The 13578-nt window shown below is 43.2% G+C and overlaps 1 protein-coding gene across 2 annotated transcripts in view; it reads right to left on the minus strand.

Moving 5' to 3' along the window:
- The window catches only part of ralbp1 (ralA binding protein 1), a 56350-nt gene extending 55244 nt beyond the window's left edge, over nucleotides 1-1106 (minus strand). Inside the window, exon 1 of one of the 2 annotated variants that reach the window (XM_073047281.1) lies at nucleotides 955-1106. The gene's annotated coding sequence lies outside the window, so the exon portion shown is untranslated. The remainder of the gene's footprint in view (nucleotides 1-954) is intronic. The other variant, XM_073047301.1, reaches the window with a different exon arrangement.
- Nucleotides 1107-13578: the final 12472 nt, after the last annotated feature.

Genomic DNA, 13578 nt, shown 5'->3' on the forward strand with positions numbered 1-13578 from the left:
ACCGGGGGGGGGGAGAGGGGGAGTGGGGTCGCGCGGGGGGAGGGGAGAGGGGGAGTGGGGTCGCGCGGGGGGAGGGATACCGGGGGGGGGGAGAGGGGGAGTGGGGTCGCGCGGGGGGAGGGGAGAGGGGGAGTGGGGTCGCGCGGGGGGAGGGGAGAGGGGGAGTGGGGTCGCGCGGGGGGAGGGATACCGGGGGGGGGGGGAAGAGGGGGAGTGGGGTCGCGCGGGGGGAGGGATACCGGGGGGGGGGGGAGGTCACGCGGAGGGAGGGATACCCGGGGGGGGGAGAGGGGGAGTGGGGTCGCGCGGGGGGAGGGATACCCGGGGGGGGAGAGGGGGAGTGGGGTCGCGCGGGGGGAGGGATACCGGGGGGGGGAAGAGGGGGAGTGGGGTCGCGCGGGGGGAGGGATACCGGGGAGTGGGGTCGCGCGGGGGGAGGGATACCGGGGGGGGGGGGGAGGTCACGCGGAGGGAGGGATACCCGGGGGGGGGAGAGGGGGAGTGGGGTCGCGCGGGGGGAGGGATACCGGGGGGGGGTGTGGTCACGCGGAGGGAGGGATATCCGGGGGTGGGAGAGTCGCGCGAGGGAGGGGGTGGCACATCTCTTGGCTGGGGAGAATGATGATGGAAGTGGTTGTATAGATCTTTAATGGGACTTTGGGTGTATGATAGTGAAGAGGCCACACGGAGCCAAGCGACTCAATTCGAATCGTTTAGTGATGTGAAGCTGTGCCGAGGCGTGTGAGGGAGAAATCCAGCTGCAGCCACGCTGCCGGTGGCGTCCATACAAGGGCTCTTCCCGACCCCACACCCAACTGCTCTTCGTGAAAACGGAGCCAGTGTCCGTGCGACCCTCCCCGCCAGGCCTCATCCTCTGCTCCACACAGGAGATCTCCGCGCCATTGTTTAATCTCATTCCTTCCCCTTCCCAAACATTTAACCCCGGCGCCTCACCTAATTTAATAGCAACCCCTTCCTGGGGGCTGCGTCGCCCATCTCCCGCGGAGCCGACACACCACCCACCTCGTCCACTTCGCGGCGGCTTGGGCCCGGCGGGAGGCGGGGCTTCACGCACTCGGCATCAGCGCGCAGGCGCGGCAGCCCGACGCCCCACGGGACTCGGGCCGGGAGAGGCCGCGCGTCGCCGCTGCACTGGGGAGCATCGCCACGCTTCGCGGTCCTGAGCTGCTTTCCTGGGTAGAGAACACCCCAAGAACCAGCACCTTCTCCTTAAATATCAAATCCACTGCATCCTTCAGTGCTGTTCAGATCATTGCCCAAACAATGACGGTTCCACCCTGCTACCCGACAGGTTCAGATTTATTACCACTAACAAATGTATTTCATGAAATGTGTTGCTTTCGGAATAGTATAGTTCATCACATTAAAATTACTATAAATTACAAAATAAATAATGCAAGAGAAGAATAGCGAGATAGCACTCATAGGTTCCGAAATCTGACGGCCAAGGGAAGAAGCTGCTCCTTAAACAGTGAATGTGGGTGTACCTCTTTTGTGATGATAGTGATGAGTAGAGGGCATGTTGCAGGTGGTGAGGACGCTTAATATGGATGCCGTCTTCTTGAGATCTTCGATGGTGGGGAGGGTTGTGTCCTGAGGGAGCTGTCCGTGTGCACGACCCTCTGCAGCCTCTTTCAATCCTGTATATTGGAGCCTCCATACTAGGCGATGATGCGACCAGACGGAATGCTTTCCACTGTGCATCTAGAAATTAGTGTGAGTCTTTGAGATTTCAAAAGGTATATTATTCTCACATATACCAAGGTGCAGTGAAAAACATCGCTTTGCAAGCCAGCCGGTAGAACAAGGGACAGCGATGACAAAATGCAGAATATAAAGTTACAGTTACAGAAAATACAGTACAAACAGGTTAAAGGCAAGGCTATAATGAGACTCTACTCATTGGAGCAGACAAGCAATAAATCTTTACTGGAAGAAACACTTTAAACAGAAGTGCAGAAGAAATAGAAGCAGAATCAAGTTTCCTTGCCGCACAAGAATCGGGTCATGCTGGTATCTTGGACAAAAAAACAAACTGCTGGAGGTACTTAATGAATCAGACAGAATATGTGTAGGCAGAAGGGTGGCTGGCCTTTCAAGTCAAGACTCTGCATATTTGCTCCACCGTTCAATAAGTTTATAGCTGATGCTTTGTCTAGGCGCCACTTTCCTGCACTAATCTCACAGCCCTTCCCCCTCCCCATTGTCTTAATACATAGGGCTGTGGAAGGGGGAAACAGAAATAAATCAAAGATAGCGTGTGACAGAGATGATAGGACAGGTGGGAGATGAGGTATAATCACAGCCAGTGGGATGAGGGCAATAGAGCCCTGGTTCAGCTAAAACAGAAAGCAACAAATACTGGACTGGAAGTGTTATATTTGAATGCACGCAGCATAAGAAATAAGATTGACGATCTTGAAATTCAGCTACAGATTGGCAAGTATGACGTTGTGGCCATCTCTGAAATTTGGCTAAACGATGGCTGCCATTAGAAGCTGAATGAATGTCCAAGGATATACGGTGTATGGAAAAGATAGGTTAACAGGCAGAGGGGGTGGTATGATCATGTGTATAAGGAATAATATTAAATCATTAGAAAGGGATGACATAGGATCAGAAGGTGTAGAGTCTCAATGGGTTAAGTTAAGAAATGGCAAGGGTAAAAGGACCCTAATGGCAGTTGTGTACAGGCCTCCAAACAGCAGCCGGGATGTGGATTACAAATTACAGCAGGAGATAGAAAAGGCATTTCAAAAGGGCAATGTCATGATAATCATTTTAACATGAAAGTGGATTGGGAAAACCAGGCCAGTATTGGACTTTAAGAGAGAGAATTTGTAAAATGTTTAAGGGATGGCTTTTTAGAACAGCTTGTTGTTGAGCCACTAGGGGATCAGCTGTGCTGGGTTGGGTGGGGTGTTGTGCAATGATCTGGAGGTGATAAGAGGGCTTAAGGTTAAGGAACCCTTAGGGAACAGTGATCACAATATGATTGAGTTCACTTTGAAATTTGAGAAGGAGAAACTAAATTCCAATCTTGTTGGTATTTCAGTGGAATAAAGGAAATTACAATGGCATGAGAGGGAACTGGCCAAGGTTGACTGGAAAGGGACACTAGCAGGAAGGACAGCAGAGCAGCAATGGCTGGACTTTCTATGAAAAGTGAGGGAAATGAAAGACAAATATATTCCAAATGGAAGAAGGACACTACCGTGGCTGACAAGTGAAGTCAGGGCCAAAGTAAAAGCAAAAGAAAGGACATACAAGGAAGTCAAAGCTAGTGGGAAGATAGGGGATTGGAGAGCTTTTAAAAACTTGCAGAAGGAAACTAAGAATGTCATTAGGAAAGAAAAGATGAATTATGAAAGGAAGCTGGTGACTAATATCAAAAAGATACTAAAAGCTTTTTTAAGTGTATAAAGAGTAAAAGAGAGTTGAGGGTAGATATAGGACCAATAGAAAATAACGCTGGAGGTACTGTAATGAGAGACGCAGAGAAGGCAGAAGAACTAAATGCATATTTTGCATCAGTCTTCACAGTGGAAGACATCTGCAGTATACCAGATATTCAAGAGTGTCAGGGAAGTGAAGTATGTGCAGTGAAAATTATGACTGAGAGGGTGCTCAGGAAGCTCAATGGTCTGAGGGTGGATAAATCTCAACCTGACAATGCATTCTTGGGTTCTGAAAGAAGTAGCTGGAGAGATTGTGGAGGCATTAACAATGATCTTTCAAGAGTCATTAGATTCTGGCGTTGTACCAGATGTCTGGAAATCTGCAAATGTTACACCACTATTTAAGAAGGGTGGGGGGCAGTAGAAAGGAAACTATAGACCTGTTAGCCTGACATCAGTGGTTGGGAAGTTGTTGGAATCGATTGTTAACGATGAAATTACAGTGTACCTGGAGGCACATGACAAGATAGGCCAAAGCCAGCATGGTTTCCTGAAAGGAAAATCGTGCCTTACAAACCTACTGCAATTTTTTGAGGAAATTACAAGCAGGGTAGACAAAGGAGATACAGTAGATGTGCTGTACTTGGATTTTCAGAAGGGCTTTGACAAGGTGCCGCACATGAGGCTGCTTAGCAAGATAAGAGCCCATGGAATTACAGGGAAGTTACTAGCATGGGTGGAACATTGGCTGATCAGTAGGAAATAGAGAGTGGGAATAAAGGGATCCTATTATGGCTGGCTGCCAGTTACCAGTGGGGTCCCACAGGGGTTGGTGTTGGGTCCGCTGCTTTTTATGTTGTATGTCAATAATTTGGACTATGGGATTAATGGATTTGTGGCTAAATTTGCCGATGATACAAAGATAGGTGGAGGAGTGGGTAATGTTGAGGAAACAGAGTGCCTGCAGATAGGCTTAGATAGTTTAGGGGGATGGGCAAAGAAGTGACAAATGAAATGCAATGTTGGAAAGTGTATGGTCATGCACTTTGGTGGAAGAAATAAATGGGCAGACTATTATTTAGATGGGGAGAGAATTCAAAATGCAGAGATGCAAAGGGACTTGGGAGTCCTTGTGCAGGATACTCTAAAGGTTGCACAGTCTTTGACATGACTGTCCTTGACTGCATTCCATGGTCAACTATTCAACATATTGGAAAAAATCATGTTACAACTGAGAAAGAACAAGGTCTTGGGAGCAGTGACAATGATGTTGCATTTCTACGATGAGGCAGAGAAGAAACTTCAATTACAAGTTCAGAGTGGTCTCTTTGCTCTCTGCCATGGGGAAATTAATTATGTCTTCTTCAACTACAATTTCCAAGTGTTTTAAGACATGCTTCCTAAATATCTGGGTGGCTTTTCTCCATCTAGAAGCAAAAAGATAGCATCCACATCAATTCTGAGAGAACCAGAGAGAGCAATATTAATGACAATGTCTGGCCTTTCACAACCTCACAAAGACTATCAGTTAGGCACACTTCATACTTTGAGTATAGTACTCAACTTGCATGCCTGCAGAAATTCATCTTCATACTACTTTTGCTAAGTGATGACATGCAAGCCGTGATCTTAGCCAAGAGATCCATGACAGATAAATCCCAGTGCATATTGCTGTTGAATAAAGCTGTGACATTATCCTAACAGTCTTCTCAATGAATCTCGCTGCAGTTCACTTCCAACAAGGTTCTTACTGGAATAGAATTAATCTACAGGACAAATGGGAAGGTTTTCAATATATTTCACTTCTACTCAAGAACCAAGGTTACAAAATACAGCCAACATGTCATGAATCTTTAGAACATTTCCTCAAAGTGTTTTAGAAGGAGAGTCTTCTAAAGTTTGTGAATTATGTTGTTTTGTGGCAGCACTACAGTACAATACATAAAAATACTGTAAGTTATAGGAAATATAAAAATTAAATAAGTAGTGCCAAAAGAGAGTAATAATTGAGATACTGTACATAGGTTTATTATCCATTCAGAAATCTGATGGTGGAGGGGAAGAAAATGCTCATAAAACATTGAGTGTGTGTTTTCAGGTTCCTGAACCTCCTCTCTGATGTAGCGATGAGAAAAGTGCATGTCTCAGATGGTGTGAGTCCTTAATGATGGATGCTGCTTTCTTGAGGCATCAACTATTGAAGATATCCTTGGTGGTGGGGAGTCTAGTGCCCTTGACAGAGCTGAATGAGTTTACAATCCTCTGCAGCTTTTTCCGATCCAGTGCATTGTCACCTTCACACCAGAATTTAATGCGACCAGTCAAAATGCTCTAGAATGTTACTGGGGCTAGGTGGGGTTGCAAAGAAGAGGTGAGAATCAAAGAAGCCAGGATCTTTTTAAATAGTGGTGCAAGCTTGAGAGGCAAGGTGGCCTAGTCCTCCTACTTCCTATCTCAATGTCAATTCATCATTGATTCCTTCAATGAGGCATCCCAAACACACACCAGTTGGTAACTTCAATTGTTAGCGTAAAAATTAATGTTCGCAGCTGGTTGGAGAAGCAGGGTATACAGAAAATAGAGATGAAGAAAACATGGAAGAAGGATTGTTAAGAGTAAAAGACATGATATATGGATAATTGATGGACCACAGGATCTGTTTCAATGCTGTATTGTCCTATGAGATTAACTGACTGAAGAGATGATGGAGCAACAGGGTATCATCTAAAGGTGTAAATGGGAGTAGAAAGATCAACTGAAATATTGTGGATATTGGAAATCCCAAATTAAAACTAAAAATACTGGAAATGTGTATTATATAAAAATAATGTGAATACTGTTAAATTCATAAGGTTGTAATACACCTGGTTGGATTCTCTCCTCAGAACTTTTCAGAATAGCTACGAGCTAAGTAATCACCATCAGACAAAATAACTTGACAAGTTGGATCACAAGAGAAAATCTACAGATGCTGGAAATCCAAGGAACTCAGCAGGCCAGGCAGCATCTATGGAAATGAGTACAGTTGACATTTCAGGCCGAGACCCTTCATCAGCATTTCATCACCCTGACCTATCCACTCCCAGTCTTGATGAAGAGTCTCAGCCTGAAATGTTGATTGTACTCTTTTCTATAAATGCTGCCTGGCCTGCTGAGTTCCTACAGCAATTTGTGCTAGATCACAAGGTCAAGTCCAGTCAAAGTCAAGTTTATTGTTATATGTGTATACATGTATGATGAAAAACTTTATCTGTGGCAGCTTTACAGGTGCATAGGTCAGATAAGCAACATTCAACATTAAACAATGAACCGAAAATAAGCAATCAGCATATATTAAACATAAATTATACACAATTGGAACAAAAATGATCCATTTTAGTGCAAAGTGATCAGTTTTATAGTAATGGTATATTCTTAGTGACTAGTCTTGTGCCAGGTGGTCCAAGAACTGAGTGGTCGAAGAGAAATTCCTGAACCTGGTAGTGTGAGACTTCAGGCTTCTGTAGCTCTTACCTGATGCAGAATCAGAATCACATTTAACATCACTGGCATATGTCATGATAATTGTTGTTTTGCGGCAGCTGTACATTACAATTCATTCATTCAGTCATTTTGTGCTGTGTCGTATGATGTGGGTGATCATGGTTTTGGCCATGATTGTTCTTGGCAATTTTTTCTACAGAAATGGTTTGCCATTGCCTTCTTCTGGGCACGGTCTTTACAAGATGGGTGGCCCCAGCCATTATCAATACTCTTCAGATATTTTCTGCATGGCGTCAGTGGTCTCATAACTAATTGGCTGCCCCAATTAGCCAAAGTTTCATGGAAATAGTTAAAAGGGTATAAAAAAGACAAACTACCATTTAACTTAATAACAAATATTGTATTTAAATGAAATACAGAACAAATTATAACACTGCTAACACCAGTACTATAAAAATGCATATTAGTTCCTAATAGATATCGAGGGAGGAGTTTATCCAGTGTACCCTGCTGTTCTTCTGATTGACCGTAAATGAACAAAATCAGCAAAGACACCAAGCGCAGATCGTGGACTGCCATCTATACTTACTGGAGACAGTAGCTGTGGGAGTAAGTGATCTTATAGTAAATGTCAGTGTCATTTTATCTCCTGAGATGGGAACAGAGAGATCAAGAAAAGGCAGAGAAGTGTCAGAAATGTACCAGGTTAATCTGAGAGTAGAGTGGAAGTTAGTAATGAATTGCAGGAAGCAGCACAAATGCAGTTGTTGATATAATGGAGAAAAGGTGGGGCAATGATACCAGTGGAGGTTTGGATCAAGGACTGTTCCACATAGTCAGGGCCACGGCTATACCTTTGATTCACAGGAAGTGAGAATTAAAATAGAAGCTGTTCAAGTTTTACTGGGCAGATGAAAGGGTTGGTGTAGGGGAACTAGCGGAGGGTCAGGGAGTCAGAAGCTAGTGCAGGGTGAAACTTGTTCCCAATAGTTATTTTAACCTATTAGTTCTCATAGGTTAATTCTCTCTTGTTTAATTAGGATCATAAGACTAGTTGAGTATAACTTATAGAGTCAATGTTTTCAAAATAGCATTGACAAAGAAAAGAAAATAATTTTGGAAGAGATCTCATGTACATAAGTAAGTTTTCATGATAGTATCCAGTATATAAAAATAATCCTAGATCAGTGTTTTATTGCAGTCTGGCATCCTGCCTTTGCAATGTTAAATTACATGATATGCAATTGCTCTCACAGACATCCTTTTCAAAGAGGTCATTGTGCAAATTTTTACTTGTAGAGAAAATTCTACACAAATGCCCTTTGTTTTCCTTTCAGGGATTATAGATAGAGCAGTCAACATTTTGTGAAATAATCCAGTTCTCAGTCACTGTGAGTTTCCACCCTCAGTGTAAGGGTAAGAAGAATGATCCCTTTCATTGAAAGCGTCAGCAGAGAATATTAGACATGGCACAGAATTGACACATACTGTACCATCTGGACAAATGAGTGATCTTACATGACCCGTAGGTTTGTATTGAGAATTGTCATACAATGTCTACTTTTTTAAAATTTGCATGTATTTTGGGTTCTGGCAAAAGGCAAAGATATTTTTCTCTGTGTCTAGAAAAGCATTTCACTTCCAGATGCCTGTTCTGAGTGTACTAAGCAGTGTAGTAATTGTGGATTAACTCAGAGGATGTACTTCACTCTCAGATCAACAGATTAAGCTGCTACCATCTGGAAAATGGTACCGCAGCATAAAAGCCAGGAACAACAGGCTCCAGGACAGCTTCTACCACCAGGCCATCAGACAGCTTAATTCATGCTGACACAACTGTATTTCTATGTTATATTGACTATCCTGTCGTACATTATATTTATTATAAATTACTATAAATTGCGCATTGCACATTTAGACGGAGATGTAAAGATTTATACTCTTCATGTATATGTAGGATGTAAGCAATAAAGTCAATTAAATTCAAACCACATTTGTACAGAATGACTTTTCTGGTTTATAGTGACTTCTCTAAAGGGTGTCTATTTTCACTGCTGTTAATATACACACAAAAAATGTGAACTTCTATGTTACACTTAACATCTATTCCATTTTAAGTTTTTTTTTAACATCAACTTGTCTGAATATTAAAAAGTGTAGTGTTCATTTATTGCCTCTGCTGGTTTCTCTCAATGAAGGATGAACATAGTAATTTTAACAAGTTAAAATCCCACCACAGCAGATTTTAAATTAAACTAATGATAGCTTCTAGGTTAGCACAGAAAGAAATAACCCTTTCAACAATTGGTCTAAAAACCCAGCAGGTTCTCTAATGACTTCAGAATACAAGGAATGGTCCGACCTCCACTGATTCTGAAAGTACAATCACATAATTAATTCTCTAATGTCAACAATTTCTTCCTCTCATAAATGCTGCTCGACCTGTTGAGTTTTTCCAGCAGATTGTTTGTTACTCATTAATTATTTAATTTCCCTGTGCAATCCCCCACCTCGGCCTAATGACCTATAAGCCCCATCTTCTCTTGATGATATGTTTCATTAGCTTAAGACAGGACACCTTCAAGGATGATTATGATGAATGAATTATTCTTCATTTTCCTTTCTTTTTTTTTTGTCTGCGCCTTTCCTGAAGGCATCAGCACTGACCACGCTGTGGTTATGTTTCCATCAGAGCTAGCAATCTACCATTGCCCTTCCTTCACAAACAAATGAACAGTGAATATCAGTGGGCTATTTAATATAGGGAAGTATTGGTACAAAAAAATCTAATCTCACCTTCATCTGATTTAGGAATGCCAAGATTTAAATTTCTAGGCTGCTGAGCAACATGCCTTAAACATATGCCACACACAACATTATCTTTGTCAATACATTTTAAATTTTAAACAGGTCAGGCAGCATTCTGATTAAGGGTCTCGCCCCAAAATATTGACTGTGCATTTCTCTCCCTAGATGCTGCCTGACCCACTGAGTTCCTCCAGCATTTTATGTGTGTTGCTCAAAGCTTTCTAGCATCCGCAGAATCACTTGTGTCTTTCTAGCCATTTGCGTGTTCCTGTAGGTTCTGTTTTATTTTTGACAAATGTTGAAGAATAATGAATTACCACTCCTAAGAAATGCTTATGCAAGTTTTACACAACTGCTCTTCTATGATAAATGGCTGGCACATTGTTTCATTTTATATAAATACTATTTTAGGAAATAAATACTCCAGTCATCAGTTCCACATATGGTGGAATCCTTTAGTCATGATAGTTGGTCCCTGTCACTAGTGTTTCAACCACCAACCAGTCCCACCCCAACCTCCAAAAGGTTTGGACTCATCAGTGATCTTCAGCTTTCAAAAATCATGACTGCTTCAAAACTGGGTTAGCATAACCCAGTCCTCCCAGAGGACTTCTGAGTAGCTAATTTTGTTCCATTTTTCAAGAAGGGAACCAGGAATAATCTGGAAACTATAGAAAGGTGACTCTCGTGTCAGCTGTAGGGAAGCTACTGGGGAGAATTCATAGGGATAGAAAAGCTATAGCATTAATTAGGGAGAGCCAGCATTGCATTGTGCAGGGCAAGTTGCGTCTTACTAACTTCATTGACATTTTTTATGAGGTGACGGGGGTGATTGATGAAGGTTGAACTATGGATGTTATCTACATGGATTTTAGTAAGCTCTTTGACAAGTCCCTCAGGCAGGTTCATCCAGAAGATTAAGATGAATGGGATCCATGGTGAATTGGCCATTTGCATTCAGAACTGGCTTGCCCATAGAAGACAAAGAAGACAAGGCTTGCCCCTAGAAGACAGGGTAGTGGTCAAAAGGACTTATTCTAGCTGGAGGTCTGATTTGGTGGTGTTCTGCAGTTATCTGTACTGCGGCCTCTGCTGTTTGTAATGTACTATATACATGACCTGGATGAAAACTTAGATGGTAAGTTTGCAGATGATACAAAGATTGGTGGTATTGTGGATTGCGTAGAAGACTAACAGAGGATGCAGCAGAATATAGATCAGTTGCAGATATGGATGGAGAAGTAGCAGATGGAGTTTAACCCAGCTATATGTGAAATGTTACACCATGGTAGGTCAAATATAAAGAGACAGTACACTGTTAAGGACAAGACCCTAAACAGTGTCGATGAACAGAAGGATCTTGGGGTCCAAGTTCATTGCTCCCTGAAAGTGGATACACAGGCTGATAGGGTGGTTAAGAAGACAGGTGGCATGTTTGCCTTTATTAGTTAAGGCACTGAGTTCAGGATGTTATGTTGCAACTTTAGAAAACTGCAGTTAGGCTGCATCTGGAGTATTGCATACAGTTCTGCTTGCCCCATTATACGCTTTGGAGAGGGTGGAAGAGAGGTTTACTAGAATGCTGCCTGGATTAGAGGGCGTGCACTATAACGAGAGGCTGGGCAAACTGGAGTTGTTTTTTTTCCTGATGTGTCAGAGGCTGAGAGGAGATCTGATAGATGTTTATAAGATTATTAGAGGCATGTAAAGAGTAGACAGTATCTTATTCCCAGAGTTGAAATGTCTAATACCAGACAGTATACATTTAAGGTGAGAGGGGGTCATTTTAAAGGCCACGAGAGGGGCAAGTTGTAACAAGAACTGGTGGGCGCCTGGAGTGCATTGCCTGGGTTGGTGGTTGAGGCAACATTTGGGACTTTTAAAAGACGATTTGGACAGGCACACGAATGAGGAAAATGGAAGGATATGGATATTGTGTAGACATAAGAGGTAAGGTTAGCCAGCCATTTAATTACTAATTTAATTGGTTCAGTATAACATTGTGGGCTGAAGGGCCTGTTCCTGTGCTGTACTGATAGATAGATAGATAGATAGATAGATAGATAGATAGATAGATAGATAGATAGATAGATAGATAGATACTTTATTCATCCCCATGGGGAAATTCAACATTATTTCCATTGTTCCATACACTTATTGTAGCAAAACTAATTACATACAATACTTAACTCAGTAAAAATATGATATGCATCTAAAATCACCCTCTCAAAAAGCATTAATAATAGCTTTTAAAAAGTTCTTAAGTAGTTTACTTAAATACATTGAGTCCTAACCCCGGCACTTTAACATATCTTACTCCTGGCGGTTGAATTGTAAAGCCGAATGGCATTGGGGAGTATTGATCTCTTCATCCTGTCTGAGGAGCATTGCATCGATAGCAACCTGTCGCTGAAACTGCTTCTCTGTCTCTGGATGGTGCTATGTAGAGGATGTTCAGGGTTTTCCATAATTGACCGTAGCCTACTCAGCGCCCTTCGCTCTGCTACCGATATTATACTCTCCAGTACTTTGCCCACGACAGAGCCCGCCTTCCTTACCAGCTTATTAAGACGTGAGGCGTCCCTCTTCTTAATGCTGCCTCCCCAACACGCCACCACAAAGAAGAGGGCGCTCTCCACAACTGACCTATAGAACATCTTCAGCATCTCACTACAAACATTGAATGACGTCAACCTTCTAAGGAAGTACAAACGACTCTGTGCCTTCCTGCACAAGGCATCTGTGTTGGCAGTCCAGTCTAGCTTCTCGTCTAACTGTACTCCCAGATACTTGTAGGTCTTAACCTGCTCCATAGAGGTAGTCTGATCTCCCAGTTGCCAGCTATTTGAATTCTCCTCCCCATTCCCACATTGACTTGTGTGTGCTCAGTCTCCTTCACTGCCATGAGTCTGGATGAAGCTAAATGCAAACTCCTGCAATAGTTCCTTATATTCTGACCGGGTAGTCTACAACCTGGAAACAGTAATATTGAATTCTCCAACTTCTAGTAAACTGCTCTGCTTCAATTCCTTTTCTCTCTACTGAACTAACCAGCCGTTTCTTACCCCTCCTCCATCCTTTCCATCTGCTTATCACCCACACGCTGCTCCCCTCCTCCCTCCTTTATTCCATACACCACCTTCCTCTCCTATCAGATTCCATTACCTTTAGCTCTTTGTCACGTCCCTCATCCCCTTCCCGCTTCTGGCACTCTTCCCATTTATTGCTCCCCAGTCTGCCTATTAAATCCCTTACTCCTTCCCTTACCTTTTGATATAGGCTATATGCGTGTCCAGATGCCAGAATATCCACTGACCTTTTCCCTCCATAGATATTGTCTGACCCACCGACTTCCTCCAGCCTTCTGTGTTGCTCTAGATTCCAGCATTTCTGGTTTCTCTCTTCAAACTTCCTTGGTTCCTGACAACTGCCTGCAGAAATCAAAACTGCTGTATCACAAGAAGCTGTCAAAAAAACCCATCTATTTTGTGAATTGCTGGCCTAGAGATGAAGGAAAAGGCAGGGGACAGAGTTCAGTGTGTCCGACCAGGTCCTGCCTGCCCCATGCTTGGTACTGCACGTGGCTTCACAGAGGCACAGGTTCATCACTATACCACAGAGGACAGTCGGAATCCGTGTGGTAAATAGTGTGGAAGGGCTGCCACATGCTAAGGCACACCCAGAATTACGGCAGTGAATGAAGACCAAAGGTTACAGGGGTGGAGAGATACACTGGATGGACCCTGTAAGTCATGTTCTCTTGCCGATCTGTTTTTTCTTCTGTGAATTAACATAGAACACTTCTGACAGAAACATGGCTCCAGGACACCATTCCAGACCCCGGCCTTCAGCTAGAAGGCCTAATCTA

The sequence above is a fragment of the Hemitrygon akajei genome, chromosome 1 (assembly GCF_048418815.1).
Source record: "Hemitrygon akajei chromosome 1, sHemAka1.3, whole genome shotgun sequence".
Lineage (NCBI taxonomy): Eukaryota > Metazoa > Chordata > Chondrichthyes > Myliobatiformes > Dasyatidae > Hemitrygon > Hemitrygon akajei.